This window comes from Ochotona curzoniae, unplaced genomic scaffold (genome assembly GCF_017591425.1).
Source record: "Ochotona curzoniae isolate NIBS_2020 unplaced genomic scaffold, NIBS_Ocur_1.0 contig_3520, whole genome shotgun sequence".
In the NCBI taxonomy this organism is placed as follows: domain Eukaryota; kingdom Metazoa; phylum Chordata; class Mammalia; order Lagomorpha; family Ochotonidae; genus Ochotona; species Ochotona curzoniae.
Genome location: NW_024465894.1, coordinates 9789505 through 9811202, shown reverse-complemented (window position 1 = coordinate 9811202; position 21698 = coordinate 9789505). Strand labels below are relative to the sequence as shown.

The following is a 21698-nucleotide window of genomic DNA, read 5'->3' as shown; positions in this document are numbered from 1 at the left end:
TCCAAGAACTTCAGAAGATCATTCTGGGGCCCAACACAAAGGTTCAATTGGCTCATCCTCACACTTCAAGCGCCAGGCTCCCATATAATTGTCGGTTCATGTCCCGGCTGCTCCACTTTCCATCCAGCTTCCTGCTTGTGGCCTGAGAAAACAGTGCAGAATGGCCCAAAATCTTGGGACCCTGCACCTACCTGGGAATTGTGGAAGAAACTCTTTGCTCTTGGCTTCAGATGGGTTCAGCTCCAGCCGTTGTAGTCATTTGGGGAGTGAACCATCAGATGGAAGATCTTTCCCTCTGTCTCAGCGTCTCTCCATACATATGATCTACCTCACCAATAAAAATAAACAAATCATACAAAAAAAGAAGACGAAAAAGACCAGTTTGAGCCCAATTTATTGAGCAGCATAGAAAAGGATACTAGCATTGACTTCTAGCACCAGGGCCTGTACTATACAACTCTATGAACATCTAATTAACACTTCCAGATGTGCTATTTCATAAAGTCAAGACATCTGAAAATGTTTTTCCTGTCACTAAAAGGGGCTAGAAACAACCACCAATGCAGTAAGCAAAGTACCCCTAGAGGAAAACAGTCAGATTTAAACATTCAGGGCCCCTGGAAGAGATACTGATCAAAAAGGTTAGGTACCAAAATATGCAAGGTAAACCTGAAAGACCTTGTCACTCCAGGAACAGCAAAGCTCTGGGGTCGTGTCAAAAGGACTCAGAACCAATGTGAAAAGACTCATGCTATAAATCAGGTTTAAAATTCGTAAATGATACTTGAAAAGAAAGAAAGAAAGAAAGAAAGAAAGAAAGAAAGAAAGAAAGAAAGAAAGAAAGAAAGAAAGAAAGAAAGAAAGAAAGAAAGAAAGAAATTAAAAATGAAAGGCAAAATCACATTAGATTCTTTATAAATATTTTGCTGTTGTTGTTTCTGTTACTTGAGGGCCAGAAAGAGAGAATAACAGAGTAAGACACGCAAAGATGCCATGTGCCAAATTCACTTCCCAAATGCCCTAACTAGCCTAGATTGAGAGATTGAGGCCAGGAGCCAAAACCTCAAATCCAGGTCCCCCTGTGGGTGGCAGGGACCCAAGAGCTTGAGCCAGCATTGGCTGCCTCCCAGGGTGCACTTTAGCAGAAAGTTGGAACTCAAACCAGGCTCTCCTGTGTGAGACACAACTGGCATCGGGCGGAAGGTATTCCTCTCTATCTCTCCTCCTCTCTGTATATCTGACTTTGCAATAAAAATAAATGTTTTTTTAAATAAATAAAATAAAATTGGTAAGCAAAAATTGAAGTGCTTTCCTGGATGAATATATGACAGATTTATGAAGAGAAGGAGGAACAGAGATAAAGATCTTCCATCTTCTTCACAAAACCAGGAGCCAGGAGCTTCTTCTGAGTCTCCCATGCAGGGTCCCGAGGACTTGGGCCATCCTCCACTGCTTTCCCAGGCCTTAAGTAGGGAGCTGAAAGGGAAGTGGAGCAGCCTGGACACAAACCGGTGCCCATATGGAATCCTGGCGCTTGAAGGGGGAGGATTTAGCCATTGAGCCATCATGCTAGACCCTAGAGAAAGTTTCTCTGTATATATATATATAAAAAATTTCAGCTTATAAATGAGAAAAAGTTAACAAGATTAGAAATTTTACTTTATGTTCTATAGCCTTTAATGAAGCAATGCACCTAAGTCACAATCCCAAATGGTTAGGAATCATATAGAGTGAGAAAGAAACAGAAAGAATGCGTCTCTTGGTAGAAGCACATGACATCTCTTGCTAAAAGCATTTAACTTGACTCTATTAGGATGCCAGGCACATGGAGCAGAGGGATGGGAATAATGTATTAAAGTGCACCACAGGGATGCAAAATCCAGAGTGCAGAAAACTAAAAAGCAAATACATCTTCAGTAAACAAGCAAAAGACAGAAAAAGGGAGATTCTCTCCCAATCCTGCCTCATGCAACTACCGCACTTTAGAAAGGGAGTCAGAGAGAAAGAGAGAGAGGACTGTGGACTTTGGATCTTGATTTTATACAAACAGATTACTGTTTTTAAATTATGCAATAATAGGGTACATTTAAACACCGACTATATGCTTGATAAAAGTAAGAATTTATTGTTCAGTCTTCTAAGTGTGGTAATGGAATTGTGGTTTCACATTTAAAGTTCTTATTTGGAAAGACAAAAATGTTTACAAATGAAAGAATATAATGTTTAAAATTTGTAAGAAATAACACAAGAGAGGAGGGAAGAAAATATAGAAGTGAATATTTTCTTCTTTTATCTATGTATTTAAATGTTCTGTGATTAAAAACTTAGCGCTAGCACTGTGGTTCAACAGGCTAATCCTCTGCCTGCTAGCACCAACATCCCATATTGGCACTGGTTCGTGTCCCGGTTGCCCCATTTCCAATCCAGTCCATGTTATTGTGTCTGGAAAACCAGTGAAGGATGATCCAAGTGCTTACCACCCATCTGAGAGACCCATATGGAGCTCCTCTATCCTGGATTCATTTTGACTAAACCCCTGCCATTGCAGCTACTAAAGAATAAACCAACAGGTGAAAGATCTCTCTCTCTCTCCCTCCCTCTCCATATCTATCTCTCCTGTCTGTATTACTCTTTGAAATATGTAAAGCTTTTAAAAATATTTTTATTAGAAAGGTAGATTAGGGTCCAAAGCAATGTCCCAGTGGCTAAACTCTTGTCTTGGCACATGCCAGGATACCACATGTACTCCAGTTCATGTCTTGGCTCCTCCACTTCCCTTCCAGCTCCCTGTTTGTCACTTTGGAGAGCAGCAGAGGATGGCCCAAACTCTTGGAACCCTGTACCCACATGGGAGATGCAGAGGAAGCTCCTGGCTCCTCGCTTTGGATTGGCTTAGATGCAGCCATTGTGGCCATTTGGGGAGTGAGCCAGAGGACAAAAGATCTTTCTCTTTGTAACACCTTTTATCTGTAAATATCTGCCTTTCCAATAAAATAAATATATCTTTTCTTAAAAAATCGGCAGATTTTATAGAGAGAGTCTTACACCTGCTGGTTCACTCCCCAAATGGCTGCAACAGTCAGAACTGAGTCGATCCAAGTCCAGGATTCAGGAGCCTCTTCCAGATCTCCCAGGATCCTAAAGATTTGTGGCATCCTCTGCTGCTTTCCCAGACCATAAGCAGAGAGCTGGATCAGAAGTGGAGCATCTGGGCCTGGAGCAATAGCATAGTAGCTAAAGTCTTCACCTTGCATGTGCCAGGATCCCATATGGGTGCCGGTCCCTTCTAGCTCCCTGCCTGTGGCCTGTGAAAGCAGTCGAGGACAGCCCAAAGCCTTGGAAACCTGCACCTGCATGGAAGACCCAGAAGAGGCTCCTGGATTTGGATTGGCTCAGCTCCAGCCACTGCAACTTATTGAGGAGCTATCAGCGAATGGAAGATCTTTCTCTTTGTCTCTTCTTCTCTCTGTAAATCTAACTTTCCAATAATAATAATAAATAGTCTTTAAAAGAAGAAGAAGAGGAGGAGGAAGAAGAAAAAGAGAAGAAGGAGGAGCATCCAAGACAGGGACCAACATCCATTTGGGTTGACGTTTCTGTAGGGAAGGATTAGTTTGCTGTGTCACTGCACCAGTCCCCCATCAAATAAATAAAACCGGAAAACAAAAAAGTCACTCACTCCTCATTCCTCTTTCCCCAGTTCCTGGCAACACCAATCTGCTTTCCATCCTAGAACCTACCAACTTTGGTCATTCCCTATAAATAGATTATATAATATGTAACATTCTGTTTCCAACCACACATGTACCAGGCATTACTTAAGGGCTGGAGGTTGAGATGGAGACAGACATGAGCCCTGACTTCATGGAGCTTACCAGACAGGCATTAGCCAAGTACATGCATCTAATTAACCTCTTATTGTGAATGTGCAAATGCTGAAGGGGTTGAAAAGAATCTAGGTAAGCAAAAATACGGGGCCTGATGTAGCGTGGGCAGTGAGTAGTGGCTTCTCTGAAGGGGTGACACATAAGTTGAATCTTTAAGTAGGTAAAAAAGTTAGACAAACTTTTCGGGCTGTGGACACTGAAAATTTTAAATAGAGGAGTCAGGAAACTTGACTGGTGGTAGGAAAATTTTGGTGTTGATTCAAGGCCACAATTTTCCTTAGGGTTCATTCTTGGTGTTACATACTTCCTTGATTAAAAAAAAAATAACATGTAATGAAACATATTCGTCATGGTAGAATCATTCAGAATGGTTTCGTTAACCTAAAAATATTCTGTGTTTCAGCCTGCCTTCCCTCCCCCGCTCACACCCTCTCCCCAGCTGCTGGCAGCCACTGATCTTTGTCCTATCCTCTAGAGCTTTGCCTCTTCCAAAATGTCATATAATTGAAATCACACAGTAGCCCTTTTAGAGTGATTTCTTCCACTTGGCAGTACGCATTTAAGGTTCCTCTCTGCCTTTTCGTGGTTTGTTAATTCATTCCTGGTGTGTGTGTGTGTGTGTGTGTGTGTGTGGTAAAATATACACTACATAAAATTTGCCATTTGGGCCATTTAAAAATGTACAATTCAGCAGAATTGAATATATTCGCATTATGCAACCATCTTCACCCCCCATTTGAGACCTTAGTTCTTTTTTTTTAAGATTTATATATTTTTATTGGAAAGGCGGATATACAGAGAGGAGGAGAGACAGAGAGAAAGATCTTCCGTCCGATGGTTCACTTCCCAAGTGAGCGCAACGGCTGGAGCTGAGCCAATCCGAAGCCAGGAGAAGGTGCAGGGAAAGCAGTTGAGGTCCCTGCACACGCGTGGGAGACCTGGAGGAAGTTCCTAGCTCCTGGCTTCAGATCGGCACAGCTCCGGTCATTGCAGCCACTTGCGGAGTGAATCATCGAATCAAAGACCTTCCTCTCTGTCTCTCCGCCCCCTCTCTGACTTCGCAGTTAAAAAGCAGAAGAAAGAGGAAAGCCAGGGAGGTGGCAACTACTATAGTGCAGGCAGGTGTCCCTGGCTTCAACAGGAGTGACCTCAGGGAACAGAAGTAGTTAAATGAAAGAAGGAGCAGGGGGCAGGGACCAGACTGGTGGACAGATTGGATGTGGGGGTTAAGAGACAGGGAAGCGTGAAGGATGAGTTGTGGCTTTCTGACTTGGATGACTAAGTGGATGGACAGGTGCATTGGCAGAGCTGGGGAAATATAGAAGACCAGGAGTTATGCTTTGGAGCCAAGGTTTGAATCTGAAGTTTCTGAGAGATATCCGAGTGGAAATATGTTTAATTTATGGGTCTTCTCTCTCACTCTCCACACACTATTGCTGAACAGGCCAAATTCTATCCCACCCTGGAACTGCGGAATAGCTGATCCTTTGCCTAGATCTTTCTCTCCCAGATGGTCACATGACTAGGCCCTTCTAAACATTCGGATCTCAGCTCTAGGGAATCCACATGAGTAAGATTTTGCTGTGATTACACTGCAAAAATTTGCTTTAAAAAAAAAAAAGCCTTTCATAGGGAACCGGGAAGAGGGACGAGAAAAGGACCAAATTACAGTTAGAAGGGAAAAATAAGTTCTACTGGGTGACTAATGTTAACAATAATTGTAGATTTTAAAATAACTAGGAGCAGATTTCGAACATTCTCACTACAAAGAAAAATGCTTGAAGCTAACTCTCCTGACTTGATTACTACACATTGCACACATCTATTGCAATACTACCCTGTGCCTGTTAATATATACAATTATCGTGGTCAACCGAAATAAAAAATCAGGGGAAAAAAACCATCAAATTTCCAGAAACTCGGTGCTTACAATAAGCATTCCTTTGTCACCCGTGCTCTGTGGTCAGCTGGGGCTCAGCAGGCTGTCCTGGGCCAGGCTGTGTGTGGTTCCTGTTGTCTTCTCATTCTGGGTCCAGGTTGAAGGACACTGCCCCATCCTGTCTGTGGTCTTCAGGGCCTGGAAGAGCTGCTCCAGGGAGGTGGGGAAGGGGGGAAAGCTGGCTCCTGTCACTTCTCTACACATTCTTTTGGCCAGAGCAAGTCACATGACCAAGCCTAATATCAACAGGGTGAGGAAGTATATTCCTCCCACGCTGAGAAGGGCTGCAGGAAGCAAATATTCGCTGGATTTACCAGATGACCCAGCTCTGTTTTTCCTAGATGTGCCTGTTCATTGAGTGATTCTTCCACACGCTGATAAAATATCATCTTTTATGAAGGAGTGATTGATAGAATGCCTTTCAAGGCAGGAAGGTATTGTCCACGCTTTAAATGAGGAAATGAGGCTCAGAGAAGGGAAGTGATTTGCCCCGGGTCATAGAAACCACCTGTGACGAGTCGTGTCTGCCTGGCTGCGTCAGCTCCGTTCCATTCCAACAGTGAGGGATGTGGGAGGATTGTGTTTTCTAGGTGGTGAGGCCTCAGCTCCGATTGTTTTCTCACCGAGGCTTGGTGGACAGCACATCATCAAGGAACAAGCACACCAGAGGGGCTCCTTGTGGATTCCATCTCAGTTCTGTCTCCAAAGCCAGGTAGGATGCTAACCCATCATTTCTGAGTCCCTGAGCCCCAAATGATGTGTATTTGTTGAGCAACTCAGTCACTGGCTTCACGGTAGTTTTATATTATTTTATTATTATTTTTTCTATTAGAAAAGCAAATTTAGGGGCCCAGCGCAGTGGCCTAGAAGCTAAAGTCCTCGCCTTGAACACGCCAGGATCCCATATGAGCGCCGGTTCTAAACCCAGCAGCTCCACTTCCCATGCAGCTCCCTGCCTGTGGCCTGGGAAAGCAGTGGAGGACGGCCCAAAGCCTTGGGACGCTGCACCCACGTGGGAGACCTGGAAGAGGTTCCTGGATCCTGGCTTCAGATTGGCACAGTACCGGCTGTTGCGCTCACTTGGGGAGTGAATCATTGGATGGAAGATCTTCCTCTCTGTCTCTCCTCCTCTCTGCATAGCTGACTTTGAAGTAAAAATAAATAAATCTTTTTTTAAAAAGAAAGAAAAACAAATTTACAGAGAGAAGGAGAGACAGAGAGACCGTTCTTCCACCGGTTCACTCCCCCAATGACTGCAATGGCCAGAGACAAGCACATCCAAATCCAGGATCCAGGAGCTTCTTCCGGGTCTCCCACAAGGACGCAGGAGCCTAAAGACTTGAACCATCATCCCCCACTAACTTTCCCAGGCCATCAGCAGAGAGCTAGATCAGAAGTTGAGCAGCCAGCAAAGGAACGAACCCCTATAGGAGATGCTGGTGCTACGGGAGGAGGATTGGCATGCTACGCCACCACACCAGCCTCTTCCCACCACCCCTCCTCCGCCCATCATTGTGATGGTTCTAACTGATGAGTAAGTGTTCCCATAGATTCTCCCTCCTGACCCGCTGTGCCTGTCCCTTTAGGTACAAACAGTCTTCTACTTTTTCAGGAAGTAACTGCAGTATCTAACTGCAGTGTGCAGACAAGAGCACACAGTAGTGCTCAAAAAACAAGATACAGGCACAGGAAAAGTCTGCAAGGCCATGCCCCAGATAAACAGTGGGTGACTGTGAAGCAGGGCTGCTCAGAGCTTTAACTGTCTGGGTTAGAGCTTTGTAAAGCAACACTGTAACAGTTCAAAACATCTAGGGTTCCCTCCTATAGCTATGATACATGCGGTTCTGTCTTGATTCGATTGCAATCAAGGAGAAAGCATCAGCCTGGAACTGTTTTCAAGTTCTCACTAGCGTGCTAGATGCAATTACTTGGTGGTTGGTTGGGAAACTCCTCAACATCATCTTCCTCCAAAATTCTACTCCCACGCATTGTCAGAAACCCATTTGCAGAAACACTGAGTCCATTCCCAACCATCCCTGCAGGGTGCGTGTACCAATGCCAAACTCTGAGTGAGCTACTACGGTGAAGGGTGACAGGCTGGGAGACAGGTGGTAGCCAGAGTCGGCAAAGGCCTGCATTCAGACCGTAGCTCGCAGAGACAGAGCTGGACCGTGGGCCAGACACTGTGCTAAGTGCTCTCTGGGGATTATCACGTTTAATCCACACAACCAGTTGATGAGGTAGAAGCTATTATTATGCTGTTTTACAGCTGGGGATACTGGAGTATACCAAGGCAAAGGCTCTTGCCCAAGGTCACATAACCGCCAGGAACTGACATTTGATTCCCAAGCTTGTGCTGTTAGCTGCTACCCCACACTGCCTCCCATTAGGAACTTGCCCAAATTCCACAGGAAGTAAGTGGAAGAGTCAAAATTCAACCAAAGAAAGGTTCATTGGCCACCAAAAAACATGACCCGAATCCATAAGACATCCTTCTCCCTTCCAATCCTTCTCCATGCTGGAGGGATGCGGGGGTGACCTTGGGTAGCCTCACCGGGCCTCAGTTTTCATAACTGCGAAATGGAAGAACACTGCTTATCCTAAGCGACTGGAGGAGGGCTTCTTTAAGAAGAGAATTCCTCCCATGGAGCAAGGTGGGCGCTCAGTCAAGGTTCATTTGTGCTCTCTTGTTAATTTTCAGTATGTCTGCTGATCTGATGAGCTTTTTCACTGAGGATGCACTAAGTACAGTGAGGCCAAGAGAGGCTGGGCCCAGGAAGAAAGTCCCAGGTTGCTGTGTACTCAGAAACTCAGCTAAGGTATCCCTGAAGCCAACAACCCAGAAGGAGGGAAATCGTGCGTCATCTTTCCTGTTTTCCTAAGCCTGGCCCACTCCCAGAGCCTTTTCTGAATCTTGTCAGGATTCTGGCTCTCTGCCCCAGGAAGGAGCTGCCAGGAGGCCGCGAGAGAGCCAAGACTTCAAGGAAGTGAGGTTTTCTGTGGGTCAAGAGAAGGCAAGAGGCTTCCTGGGAGAGAAAAGGAGGCAGGGGCAGAAACAGAGACAGGCCTCACTAGCAGACCCCACCCTTGAACCAGTGGGTAAACTGAGGCTTGGAACAGAGCAAGGTTACTGATTATGCTGCTGTTAGGGGTGGGAGAGTGAGCCTGTATTTTCTGCTTCCCAGTCTAAAGTTCTCCCCACTGCATACCTTGAGAACTCGGCCCTTTCATTCTCTAGGACTATTCAGGCAGGACAGAGCTGCTCTGCTCCCCCTTTTCCACAGCTGCTTTGCACAGTATCTTCCCATCACTGCACTGGGGACACTAAAAGCATGTTGCTCCAGTCATGCCCACACTAGAGGAAGAAGTAGTAGCTGCAAAGACCTTGGTGGGTTTAACAGTGTGGGAACCCATGGACAGACCCGCTGAGCACCTGCTGTGTGTGTTTGCACAGTCAGGCATGTTTAACATGTTGCATCATCCAATCATCACAGTAGCTTGGGTAAAAAGATGGCATCCCCCATTTTTCAGATTAGAGATCTGTAGCTCACGGGGGGATTACTTCCTGCCCACCTTTATCTCTAGCTCATAACACTTGAACCTCTAGCTCTGGCTGTCCACTTCATTGTAGGCAACCCTTTTATAGACCCTGCATGTCAAATTTAACTTGAATGATTCGAAACTGATTGTCTTCCTCCCTCAAAGATGCCTGGCTTCCCATCACAGCCTCACTACTCAGGAAAGAGGACAGCACCCACCTTAATTGTCTGCATGCCTGTTTCCTTTCTGTAACTGATAGGCTGGGTCACTAGTCTTACCTCTGACTCTGTAGTCCAGGCACTACATTTCCTCAGTTCCAAAGTTTGTAATATACTCCGGAATTTATTATCCTTAATGAGCTTGAGAGAGTCTGACACTGTGACACAGCATGATAAGCCACCAGTTTGGTTTTTGGTAGCCCATATTGAAGTGCCTGCTTGGGTCCCAGCTACACTGCTTCCAATCTACTCCCTGCTCACGTGCCTGGGAGGCAGTAGTTGATGGCTAAGTGTGTGGCTCCCAGCCATCTCGTTATTGCGGCCATTTGGGGAATAACTGGTGGATAGAAGATCTCTTGCTCACTCGCTCTTGCTTTATGTGTGTGCCTCTTAATCATCCTGCCTTTCAAAGATAAAGTCTTTGGTAAATTGTACTTGAGAGGCAATAAGACAGAATGCCTACAATGAGCAGAGCTGGGCCAGGCCAGAGCCAGGGGCTGGGGACTGCAGCTTGGGTCTCCCAAGTGAACAGCAGGGACACACCTACTTCATCCCTCACTTGCTACTTCCCGGGGTGTACTTCGTCAGGAAGCTAGAGTCGGGAGCTAGAGCTTGAACTTGGACCTGGGCACTGCAGTTTGTAGTGTGGGTATCCTGATGGGCTGGTCAGGATACTAGGCCAAATGCCCAACCCTCCAGTGGCTTTGAAATAGTCTGTGCCCAGTAAATTCTTCCCATCCATGTCCCACTTGAATGTTAGGGTAATTTTTCTAACTTGAATCTGCCTAGACTCACCCAACTGAAACCCTTCAGTAGCTTCTCAATACCCTCAAGATAAACACTTGACCCAGGCCCTCCAAACTCTCCAGTCTAGGACGTGTTGGGTCACTCCATAACCCAAGCCACAGTTATCCTGCAATGCACGGTTCCTCTTTCGCGTCAAGATCTGCGTGCTCTTTCCTCTGCCTCTGCCTGGCTGACTCCTTCTCATCTTTCAGATCTCAGTTTAGTCATCACTTCCTGACATCCCACTTCTCCCCTCCCCCCACGGCCTTTCTTTTATGAGCAGCCCCTCCAGTGAATTCCAGGCCCTAGATTTCCTGCGCTGGGCTTCCTATCCCCTCCCTCTCACAGGCCTCTGTCCCAGCCAACAAAGCTTTTATCACTGCCCCAGAATGTTGGAGCAACACTCTCCAATGGAAACAAAAAGGTACTTTGAAAAGTTCATGGAAAATGAAGTAAAAGATAAATTTATTTTTGGTACAAAAAATGTTTGAAATCCATACATGATCTTTTTGGCAACAATATTTTCTATAAATGTTGTTTAAAAGCTGCTTGGATTAATACTTTTTGTACCAAAATGAACATATTTTACTTCCCTTTTTTTAATGACCTTTTTTTTTTAAGGTTTACTTATTTTTTAATTGGAAAAGCATTTTTTTAAATTGGAAACCCAGATATACAGACAGAAGGAGATACAAAGAGTAAGATCTTCTATCCCCTAGCTCACCCTAAGCAGCCGCAACAGCCAAAGCTGAGCCAATCTGAAGCCAGGAGCTTCTTCTGGGTCTCCCACATGAGTGAAGGGTCTCGAGGCTGTGGGCCGTCCTCTACTGCTTTCCTGGCAGGGAGCTGGATGGGAAATAGAACAGCCTGGATTAGAATTGGAGCCCAGCTAGGATCCTGGCGCAGGCAAGGCGAGGACTTTAGCCATTAGGCTACAGTGCTGGGTCCTTCCTGAACTTTTTCTTAAGCTATATTTAAAAAAAAAAAAAAAAGATTTATTTGCTTGAAAGGCAGTGTTACAGATAGAGAGGTAGAGGTATTCCATTCATTAGTTCACGTCACAGGTGGCTACAATGAGCAGTGAGGAACCGGGACAAAGCCAGGAGCTGGGAGCTTCATCTGGATCTCCCATGTGTGTACAGGAACCCAAGAACTTGGGTCATTCTCCCTTGCTTTTTCCCTGATCATTGGCAGGGGGCTGGACCAGAAGTAAAGGCCCTGGCACTCGAACAGTACCCAAACAGGATGCCAGCATCCCAGGTAATGTCTTTACTCACTATGTTACAACCACTGCAAGTTACAACGGCCTACAATAACTTATTCATGCATGTATGCTTGTATTTAAAGGCAAACAGACAGAAAGGAGAGACAGTCATGAGAGCCAGATCTAGGCCGGCCAAACCATCCTGGTCTTCCAAGAAGATGACAGCAGCCTTGTACCTGCACCACTCTGCTGTTTTCCCAGCCACATTAGCAGGAAGCTGGATGAGAGCAGAGCAGATTGAACTCAAACTGTACTTGGATATAGCATGCTAGTGTTTAAGACAGTGGATTGACCCATTGTGTGACAACCATGGCTATTCACAACCCTTTAAAAAGTCCTTGTGGGACCGGCATGATAGCATAGCAGTTAAAGTCCTTGCTTTGAACACACTGGGTGCCGGTTCTAATCCCAGCAGCTCCACTTCCCTTCCAGCTCCCTGCCTGTGGCCTGGGAAAGCAGTCGAGGATGACCCAAAGCTTTGGGACCCTGCACCCGCTTGGGAGACCTGGAAGAGGCTCCTGCCTTTGGATTGGCTCAGCTCTAGCCGTTGCAGCCGCTTGTGGAATGAACCATCAGATGGAAGATCTTCCTCTCTGTCTCTCCTCCTCTCTGTATATCTGCCTATCCAATAAAAATAAATAAATGTTTTTTTTTAAAAAAAGTCCTTGTGTGGCAGGCATTTGGCCTAGTGGTTAGGATGATTTCCACCCACTTGGGAGTGGGTGTTCCCAGCTCCCAGGTCTAAGCAGGCCCACTCCTTCCTGTGGCAGGATTTTGGAAGTGAACCGAGAGATGGAAATCTTCTGCTTCTCTTTGCCCCTAAAATACACATAAAACATTTAAGATTTATTTTTTTTATTGCAAAATCAGATATATTTAGATGAGGAGTGACAGAGAGGAAGGTCTTCCATCCATTGATTCACTCCCCAAGTGGCCAGAATGGTCGGAGCTGAGCCGATCTGAAGCCAGGAGCCTCTTCTGTCTTCTGGATCTCCCATATGGGTGCAGGGTCCCAAGGCTTTGGTCTGTCCTTGACTGTTTTCCCAGACCACAGGCAGGGAGCTAGATAGGAAGCAAGGCCACCGGGATTAAAACCAGTGCCCATATGGCATCCTAACATGCAAAGGTGAGGACTTTAGCCACTAGGCTAATGTGCCAGGCCCACAAAGAGTTTTTTTAGAAATACTTATTTATTTTGAAAATCAGACTTACAAAATAGGGTGGGGGAAAGAGAAAGACACCTCTTCCGTATACTGGTATACTCCTCAGATGACTACAACAGCCAGCCAGAAGTTTCATACAGATTGCACATGTGGGTGGGAGGGGTCCAAATACTTGGGCCATCTAAGCTGTTGTTCCCAGGCCATTAGCAATGAGCTGGATTCGAGGTGGAGCAACTGGGACCCTATGCAGTAGCCTACTGAGCCTAAAGTCTTCACCTTGCACACGTTGGGATCCCATATGGGCGCCAGTTCTAATCCTGTGGCTCCACTTCCCATGCAGCTCCCTGCCTGTGGCCCGGGAAAGCAGTTGAGGATGGCCCAAAGCCTTGGGACGCTGCACTCACGGGGGAGACCCAGAAGAGGTCCTGGCTCCTGGCTTTGGATTGGCTCGGCTCTGGCCATCGTGGCCACTTGGGGAGTGAATCATCGGATGGAACATCTTCCTCACTGTGTCTCCTCCTCTCTGTATATATCTGACTTTCCAATGAGAAGAAATCAAATTGTAAAAAAAAAATAGATATATATATGAAGTGGAGCAACTGGTACTTGAGCCACTATTCACATGAGATACCAGCATCACAAGCAAGTACTTTAGCTACTATGCTACAACATAGGCCTCTAAATAATTTTTAAAATTTAATTAAAAGGGCCCAGTGTAATAGTGTAGTGGTTAAAGTCCTCAACTTGCATGTGCCAGGATCCCATATGGGCGCCAGTTCTAATCCCAGCAGCTCCGCTTCCCATCCAGTTCCCTGCCTGTGGCCTGGGAAAGCAGTTGAGAACAACCCAAAGCTTTGGGACCCTGCACCCGTGTGGGAGACCTGGAAGAGCTCCTGACTCCTAGTTTCGGATTGGCGCGTTACTGGCTGTTGCGCTCACCTGGGGAGTGAATCATTGGATGGAAGATCTTTCTCTCTGTCTCTCCTCCTCTCTGTATATCTGCCTTTCCAATAAAAATAAATTCATCTTTTTAATAATTTTAATTAAAAAGAGAGGGGTGCAAAATGATGGCTCAGTTGGCCTGACCTCCCATTGTAAGTACCAGGAACCCATATGGGGAAGACCTGTTCTTTTCTAAATAGTTTTAGTGGGACAAAACAGGAGCAGAGCCATCTCAGCTGGTAAAGGTCATCAGGACAGTGGTTACTCTCAAGGGTGAGGACAGGAAGCAAGCGCGGGGAGGGGGCGGTTTCAGGGTGCCGGCAATGTTCTGTTTCTTGATTTGGTGCCTGTTTCACAGATGTGTTTAGTTTGTGAAAATTCATCAACCTACACCTTTTCAAAAATTGTGACTTATTTATTTACTTGAAATTTGATCGAGAGATCTTTTATTTGCTGGTTCATACTTCAAATGGCCAGGGCTGTGTCAGGCTGAAACCAGGAGCCAGAGACTCCATCCTGGTCTCCCACGTGGGTGGCAGGGACACAGGTAGTCAGGCCATCTTCTGCTGCCATCTTGGGCTCAGTAACTGGAACCAGGATTGGAGGCACAGCAGCCTAGACTTCCGCTGTCACTCAGCTATAGAATCACAGGTAGCAGCTTAACGTACTGCTCCAAAATTCTTTTTATTTTTTTTAAAGATTTATTTTATTTTCATTAGAAAGTCAGATATAGAGAGGAGAGACACAGAGGAAGATCTTCCATACATTGATATGGGATCCCGGAGCATGCAAGGCAAGAACTTTAGCCACTAGGCTACCATGCTGGGCCCTCTTTTTATTTTTAAAAGCAGGATTACAGACAGAAGGGGAAACAGAGAGATCTTCAATCTTCTGGTTTACCCCAAAATGGTTACAATGGCCTTCACTGAGCCAATCTGAAGCCAGGAGTCAGCAGCTTCTTCTGGATCTCCTATGTGGGTGTAGGGTCCCACTGAGTTGAACTATCTTGTGCTGCTTTCCCAGGCCATAAGTAGAGCAGCTGCGACCGAACCAGCACCCAAATGAGACGCCGGTGCTGCACGTGGAGGCTTAGACTACTACTGCACAGCACTGGCCTCCTGTGATTATTTTATTCTGAGGCAAAGAGACTACATTCTCCAAGAAGCTCACTCACTCTCTCAGTTCTCACGATGACTAGGGCTGGACCAGACCAGGCTAGTGCCAGGAACAGAAAATCAAGCCGGGCCTCCAAGGCAGGGGACAGGGATCCAGCTACCTGAACCATCAGTGCTGCCCCCGGGACTTGCATTCACAGGAAGCTGAGATTAGGAGGTGCAGTGTGATTTCAAAATCAGTTTCTCTGATATGGGACACCAATGTCCTGCCAGTTTAATGGCTTGGGCCATTGTTGATACTTTTATACGTGTATACTATGCTTTGATTTTTAAAAAAGCACCTTTATAAATGATTCTGTGATAATATTTTATTACACAAAATAAAACAAAATCCCTGTGACTATGGTTACCCCGACTAAAATTATTGGGACAATCTGAGATTTGACCCGAGGAGGAAGAGATTAACCATTAGTCAGGTGTTCTTCTCGTGCAGGATCTGAGCAGCATTTTTTTTTGTAAGATTTATGTTATTTTTTATTGGAAAGGCAAATTTACTGCAGAGGAGAGACAGAGAGGAAGATCTTTACTCCCCAAGTGACCGCAATGGTCGGAGCTGGGACGATCTGAAGCCAGGATCCTGAAACCTCTTCCAGGTCTCCCGCACGGGTGCAGGGTCCCAAGGCTTTGGGCCGTCCTCAACTGCTTTCCCAGGCCACAGGCAGGGAGCTGGATGGGAAGTGGAGGTGCTGGGATTAGAACCGGCGCCCATATGGGATTCCGGCGCGTTCAAGCCGAGGACTTTAGCTTCTAGGCCCCACGCTAGGCCCCTGAGCAGCATTTTTATTAACTAAAAGAGAAACTAAAGGTTAGCTGTGCTCCATCTAGGCCCCTAACTGGGCACAGTCCAGGCACAGGCAAAATCTGACTAATCAGTTTAGAGCCCCCGGTGCCCATCAGTATGATTTATCCCGTATTGGTGCTGGTTCAAATCCCAGGTGCTGCTCTTCTGATCCAGTGCCCTGCTAAAGTGCCTGGGAAAGTAGCGGAAGATGGCCAATATGCTTTCATCTCCGCATGCACATGGAAGACTCAAAGATGGAGTTCCAGGCTCCTGGCTTAGACCCGCAAATGGAAGACAGCTCTCTCTGTGATTTTGCCTTTCAAATAAACCTTAAAAAAAAAAAAAAAAAAAACAGTTGGATTTTCTGTCCCTGTGTCAAGCACAGGGCTGAGTACAAAGCAGGTACTCAACTGGGTGTCTCTTCTTCTTACCTGATTTCAGGTGTGGCAGTCCCGGAAGCGCTGAGGCCTGCTGTCAGGAGAGATCGGAGCGCCCCATTTAGAGCCAGCGAGGATCACAAAGGCAGCACAGCTGGGCTAAGAATGGAAGGGGAAACGAAAGTCTTGCAGAGCCCACATGAACTCAAGCAGCTACAAAGAAGCCACCTGTGGTCAGTTGAAGAGAGGATGGGGGAGAAAGAAAGAGCTTCAGAGGAGTGGGTGTGGTGGTGAAATGGGGGGTTTCAGATGGTGAAGACCGGGCAGTCACTGAAAAAGGCGGTTAAAGAGCAGTCACAGGCTACGCAACATCATCGCATGAGAGTAGCAGTTGGGGGAAGGTAAATTTCAGATGGCAGACATGAGTATTGTAAGCTGAAACAGCAGCTAATAACACGTAGCACACCATTGTGCAGAGGAAAGAAACCCTGGACTTAGAGCTGTATGATGTTAGTAAAATACATAACCGACAGTTCTCTAATCTGCAAAAATGACTCAACAGGAGTTGCTTCCTCTTGAGGTTGTGGAGAAGACAAAAGTAGTTGATGCATGAAAAACATTGTACAATCTTGTGGTTTGTAATAATGACATTAATACTATGGTAGGGGGGAGAGTCTGCTTCCAAAAGGAGCCCAGGTACCATGGTTTGGAATCAAAATATGCAGAAATGGAGGAGGCAGAGGAAAAAGAGAACGGAGACCACCCAGAGAAGAGTTTCTAAGCGTCCTTGAACTTCTATGCAAATGCTGTGTCTTACAGATTTTTTGGAGGGAGAGGATCTGCTCACACACACACACACCCCTGATAGTTTAAGGGTTACTGACTTAGAGAAATGGAAGGCAAAGACAAGCACATGAAGCAAGAGACTTACAGTTACTCATGGATGGAAGCAGCCACCTGCATGAACTTGGGACACAGGGTTGGAGTTGGTAGAGAATATAAAGAGAAGAGGCAAAGAAGACAGAATTCATTGTAGTAAAGACTTAGCGAACCAAGCCAACTCACAGTGAGAAGGAATGGGGTCAGCTCAGTCCTCCTGTGGCTGGGAGAAGACTCACTGAAGCCGGTGGCTGAAGCTGAGTGAGTGGATGGATGAGTAGACAGTTTGATCCAGCAGCCCGGGGCCTGGGAAGCTAGAGAGACAGACTGCGGATTGGCAGTGGCCGAATAAGAAACCTTGACTGTGTGTCTAGGAAAGTATGGAGGGACTGAGTGGAGAAATTGTTTCCATTTGCCTGGTGTAATGAGGAAAAAACTACCAATCAGATTGTAATTTCTCCTCGTCTGGAATATTTCTGCCTCTGTGGCTAAGGTTTTGCTACAAGGCATTTTACCAGGGTAGAGACTTCCTTCTCAAATATTTATTTATTCATTTGTGTGTATTTGAAAGGCAGAGAGGGAGTGAGAACATAGGAAGTTAAGGGAGGGCTCAGAGGGAAGCAGTGGCAGTAGGGCCCTTCCCGGAGTGAGGTGGGAGCTGCTGTGCAGAGTGAGCTGAGAGTGACCCGGAGTAAGCTGAGCAGAACAATGACAGGCTTTTGTATTTTATTTTTTTTTTTTAAAGATTTATTTTTATTATTTTTTCATTGGAAAGGTGGATATACAGAGAGGAGAGACAGAGAGGAAGATCCTCCGTCCGATGATTCACTCCCCAAGTGAGCCGCAACGGGCCGATACTATGCCGATCCGAAGCCAGGAGCCTCTTCCGGGTCTCCCACGTTGGTGCAGGTTCCCAAAGCTTTGGGCCGTCCTCGACTGCTTTCCCAGGCCACAGGCAGGGAGCTGGAAGGGAAGTGGGGCTGCCGGGATTAGAACCGGCGCCCATATGGGATCCCGGGCGTGCAGGGCGAGGACCTTTAACCACTTGCGCCACCGCGCCGGGCCCAGGCTTTTGTATTTTAAAAGGGTCATTCTGAGGGCTGGTACTGTGATGCAATGGCTAAGCAGCTGCCTACTGCTCCATTTCTGCTCCAGGTTCTTGCTAATGTGCCTGGGAAGGAGGTAAAATTTGGCCCAGGTACTAGAACCCTGGCCAAGCCCCTGGGAGACCAGGATGAAGTCTCAGGCTGCAGGCTTTGGTCTGGCCCAGACCTCACTGTTGATGGCGTTTGAGAAGTGAACCAAGAAATGAGGATCTTTCTCCTATTTCTGTCATTCTGCTTTTCAAATAAATATGTATTTTATTTTTAAATTTTATTTATTTTTATTTGAAAGGAATATTTACAGTAAAGAGACACAGAGAGAGGTCTTCCATGTGCTAGCTTAGCCCTCAAAATGACCGCAATGGCCAGCCGGGAGTCGGGAACCCTCTCTTGGTCTCCGACACTGGGCAGGATCCCAAGGACTTGAACCATCCTCCACTGCTTTCCTAGGTCAAAACAAAGAACTGATTGGAAGTGGAGCAGCTGGACATGAACCGGTGCCTATATGGGATGATACAGGTGGAGAATTAGCCTGTTGTGCCATAGTGCTGGCCCTCATACACTTTTTAAGGCTCACTTGTCCAGAGTGTATACCAAGGGACAACAAGCACAGATACAGGAGCAACACTTAGGAGACTCCTGCATTAAACCGGATAGAGATGGAAGCTTGAGCTAAAGAAGAAGCAAGGGGAGTAGTGAGAAATGCTTAGCATTTGATGTGTGAAGGTGATGCCAACAGGATTTTCTGACAGACTGGATATGGGGTTGGTGACGTGGGGGGTGGTGGGGAGTGGCCAGCAGAGAGGAAAGAGAAATAAGCAAAGCTTTGGTCTGGGGACTGGTTTTGTGGTACCGCGGATTAAGTTGCAGCCTGTGACATTGGCCTTCAATATGGGTGCCAGATTTGAATACTGGTTGTTCCACTTCCCATGCAGCTCACTTCTAATGTGTCTGGGCAAACAGAAGATGGCCCAAGTGCTTAGACTGCTGTGCCCACATGGGAGATCCAGTGGAAACTCCTGGCTTCTGTCTCTAGCCTGTTCCAGTTTTAGCCACTATGATCATTTGGGGAGTGAGCCAGCACACTGAAGATCTCTCTCTCTCTTTCTGTGTGTGTCTGTCTTCCTCTCTATGTTACTTTACCTTTAAAATAAATTAATTAAACTTAAAAAAGAAGACCTTTTGGTCTAAGCCATTAACTATGATGGGGAAGACTAAGGGAGAATGAGGCTTAGGAGGAAAGACAGAGATTTGATTTGCAACACTTTAAGAAACCCATTAGAAATCCAAATAAGGGTACTGAGTAGGCAGCTGGAAATACCAGTCTGAGATTTGGGGGCAAGGTCTTGATTATATATAGATGAGAAGTATGTTGGTATAATATACTCATATATTACTCATATTATGCTTGCATAATTGGTATTTAAAGTTGTAAGAGTAAGATACTGAGAGATACTAACAGATCTGATCATTGAATCCAAGGGTTCTCCAAACATCCATCCATCAGTGGTGGCTTCATCTGCTTTTAATGTGGAGGTTCTAAGGCTAGATGTGAAAAAGTAAGTTTGTGCAAATATTTTCTCAATGTTCTGTCTCCCAATTCTGAATACAAATGCTTACAGGAAAGAAAAAGTGTGCCAAAGGAAAAATAATCAACATGAATTATCATAATTTCTGCCTAAATAGCAGGAGAGTCACGTTCTGGTTTGTTGGGAGGATTTGAGGTCCTCAATACTGTCTTTTATCAAACCCTTGAATGCGTTCCCAGCCTTGGGTACCCTCTCACAATGTCCCAGAACTCTTTAATTGATGGGTTTCTTGTTTATCCTCTGTACTGTGGCCTCCTCCAGGCAGGAGACTACATTGGCTTGATTCGTAGCCAACCTATTGGCAGGGCCTGGCACCAAACAGGCACCAGAAAGCGTTACTGTAAACAGCAGCTGAAGAACATTTGGACTTCCTGGACTCTGATCCTCTTTCTCCAGTTCCACTACCAGAGTTTTGTGTCTTTTCTGCTAGAGTTCTATGCTGGGAAGGTGGAGCCAGTTCCTGCAGGCCTGGACTCTGCTTAGGAGTAGAATATCCTCAAGGATCTCAATAAACCATCCAGAAAAACCAGTTCTCTGAGTCAGCCTCCAAACGTGTTCCTGTGGGAAAGGGGCCCTAGCCCTGAAGTGAGGTTGGAAGCAACTTGTGGGATCTTAGAGGCAAAGAAGGTGGCTTCCCCCAAAGGGACCTGACTCTATGTGACCCAGCATTTCTGGCACATTGACTACAGTATCACCTTATCAAGGGAAGAGTACAATGATCCCAAAGGTCCTGATGTAGAGATCAGCAGACTCTTTTGTCAGTCCCGAGTGTCGTGGCCTTGTCCATCAAAACAAATAAAATCCCGGTCTGAACCTCAGTTACTGCGGTACATTCCTGCTCTTGTTTATAACTAACGTCTTACTTGCCCAAACTTGTTTTCTCTACTTCTTCACCATCTGTTCACATCGTCACTTGGACCCATCCCTAAAATAAGGCCGTCCTTCCAGGTCCTCCCAAATGACATCATCTTATCAAATCACTTGAAGTAATTCGTTGATGCTGACAATTTCTGATTCCTCTCCTGAGCTTCAACTGCCTACTAGATATTTTTTCCTGTACATATTATTTATTTGCGAATTTGCATACTTTGAAAGGAGGGAGGGTTGGAAAGAGAAAGGGAGAGAAAAAGAGTGCTCCTATCCACTGATCCAGTCCCCAAATGTCTGTGATGGCTGGTGCCACGCTGACATGGTGGTGTAGCAAGCTAATCCTCCATCTGTACCACAGGCCTCTCAATTGGGCACTGGTTTGAGTCCCGGCTGCTTACTTCCAATCCAGCTCCCCCCCAATGGCTTGGAAAGCTAATCAAGAACTTGACCATTCATCATTTTTGCTTAGCTGGTGACAACAATCTTCTTAACTACAATCTAAGAAGCCTCTAATATTAACGATCTCAAAACTATTTTCCATATTGAGGATACAGAAAATGCATTTTATGACCCCACATTGCTTAAAACTCAGTGACTGCCCCATGTTCTGAGACTAACTTGCAAGCTCCTTACCCCAATTCAAGAGATCCTGCATGATTTGGACCTTGCTTACTCCTCTGACCTCATTTCTAATTACTCTTTATTTAACTCTTTACCCCTCAGCCATGCTGAATTACCAGTAGTCCCCTCAATGACTCATACTCCAATTTCCAAGTCTCTGAACATCTACTCTTTACCTCCACTGCTCATCTCTCTCACTCACCTTCTCTGATCTCTCTAACCTTTATCTGCTAACTTCTGTTTCCACATTCAGGACTAACTGAAGCGGCAATTCCTCTGAAAAATCTCACCCGGCCCTCAATTATGAAGGGAAGCTGTAAAGGGCTCCAATCACAAACGTACTATGCTTTATTCTCAAAGCATTTAGCAGTGAGCGCTTGTTCCCTTGTCTGTCTCATGCAGCAGATTTGAGATCTTTCAGGAGAGGAGTCTCATCTTCCTACTTCACATTTCGTGAATTCCTAGCATTAGACATGGCACTCAGCTCATAGTTGGATGTGTGTTTGTGTTTGTATAGCAGCCAGCACATGAACCGGAGCCCAATATGGGATGCTGCTGTCACAG

The 21698-nt window shown here is 45.9% G+C and overlaps 1 long non-coding RNA gene across 2 annotated transcripts; it reads right to left on the bottom strand.

The window, feature by feature from the left end:
- Positions 1 to 244: 244 nt before the first annotated feature.
- LOC121157094 lies at positions 245 to 17177 on the bottom strand. Of its 2 annotated transcripts, none has more exons than XR_005883982.1 (3): positions 17138 to 17177; positions 16127 to 16231; positions 245 to 324 (listed from the first exon to the last, which is right to left on the bottom strand). It is a non-coding gene; the product is annotated as an uncharacterized LOC121157094 (long non-coding RNA). The 2 variants fall into 2 exon arrangements; XR_005883983.1 differs by having other exon boundaries at positions 16127 to 16300; positions 17138 to 17151.
- Between the last annotated feature and the right edge of the window lie 4521 nt (positions 17178 to 21698).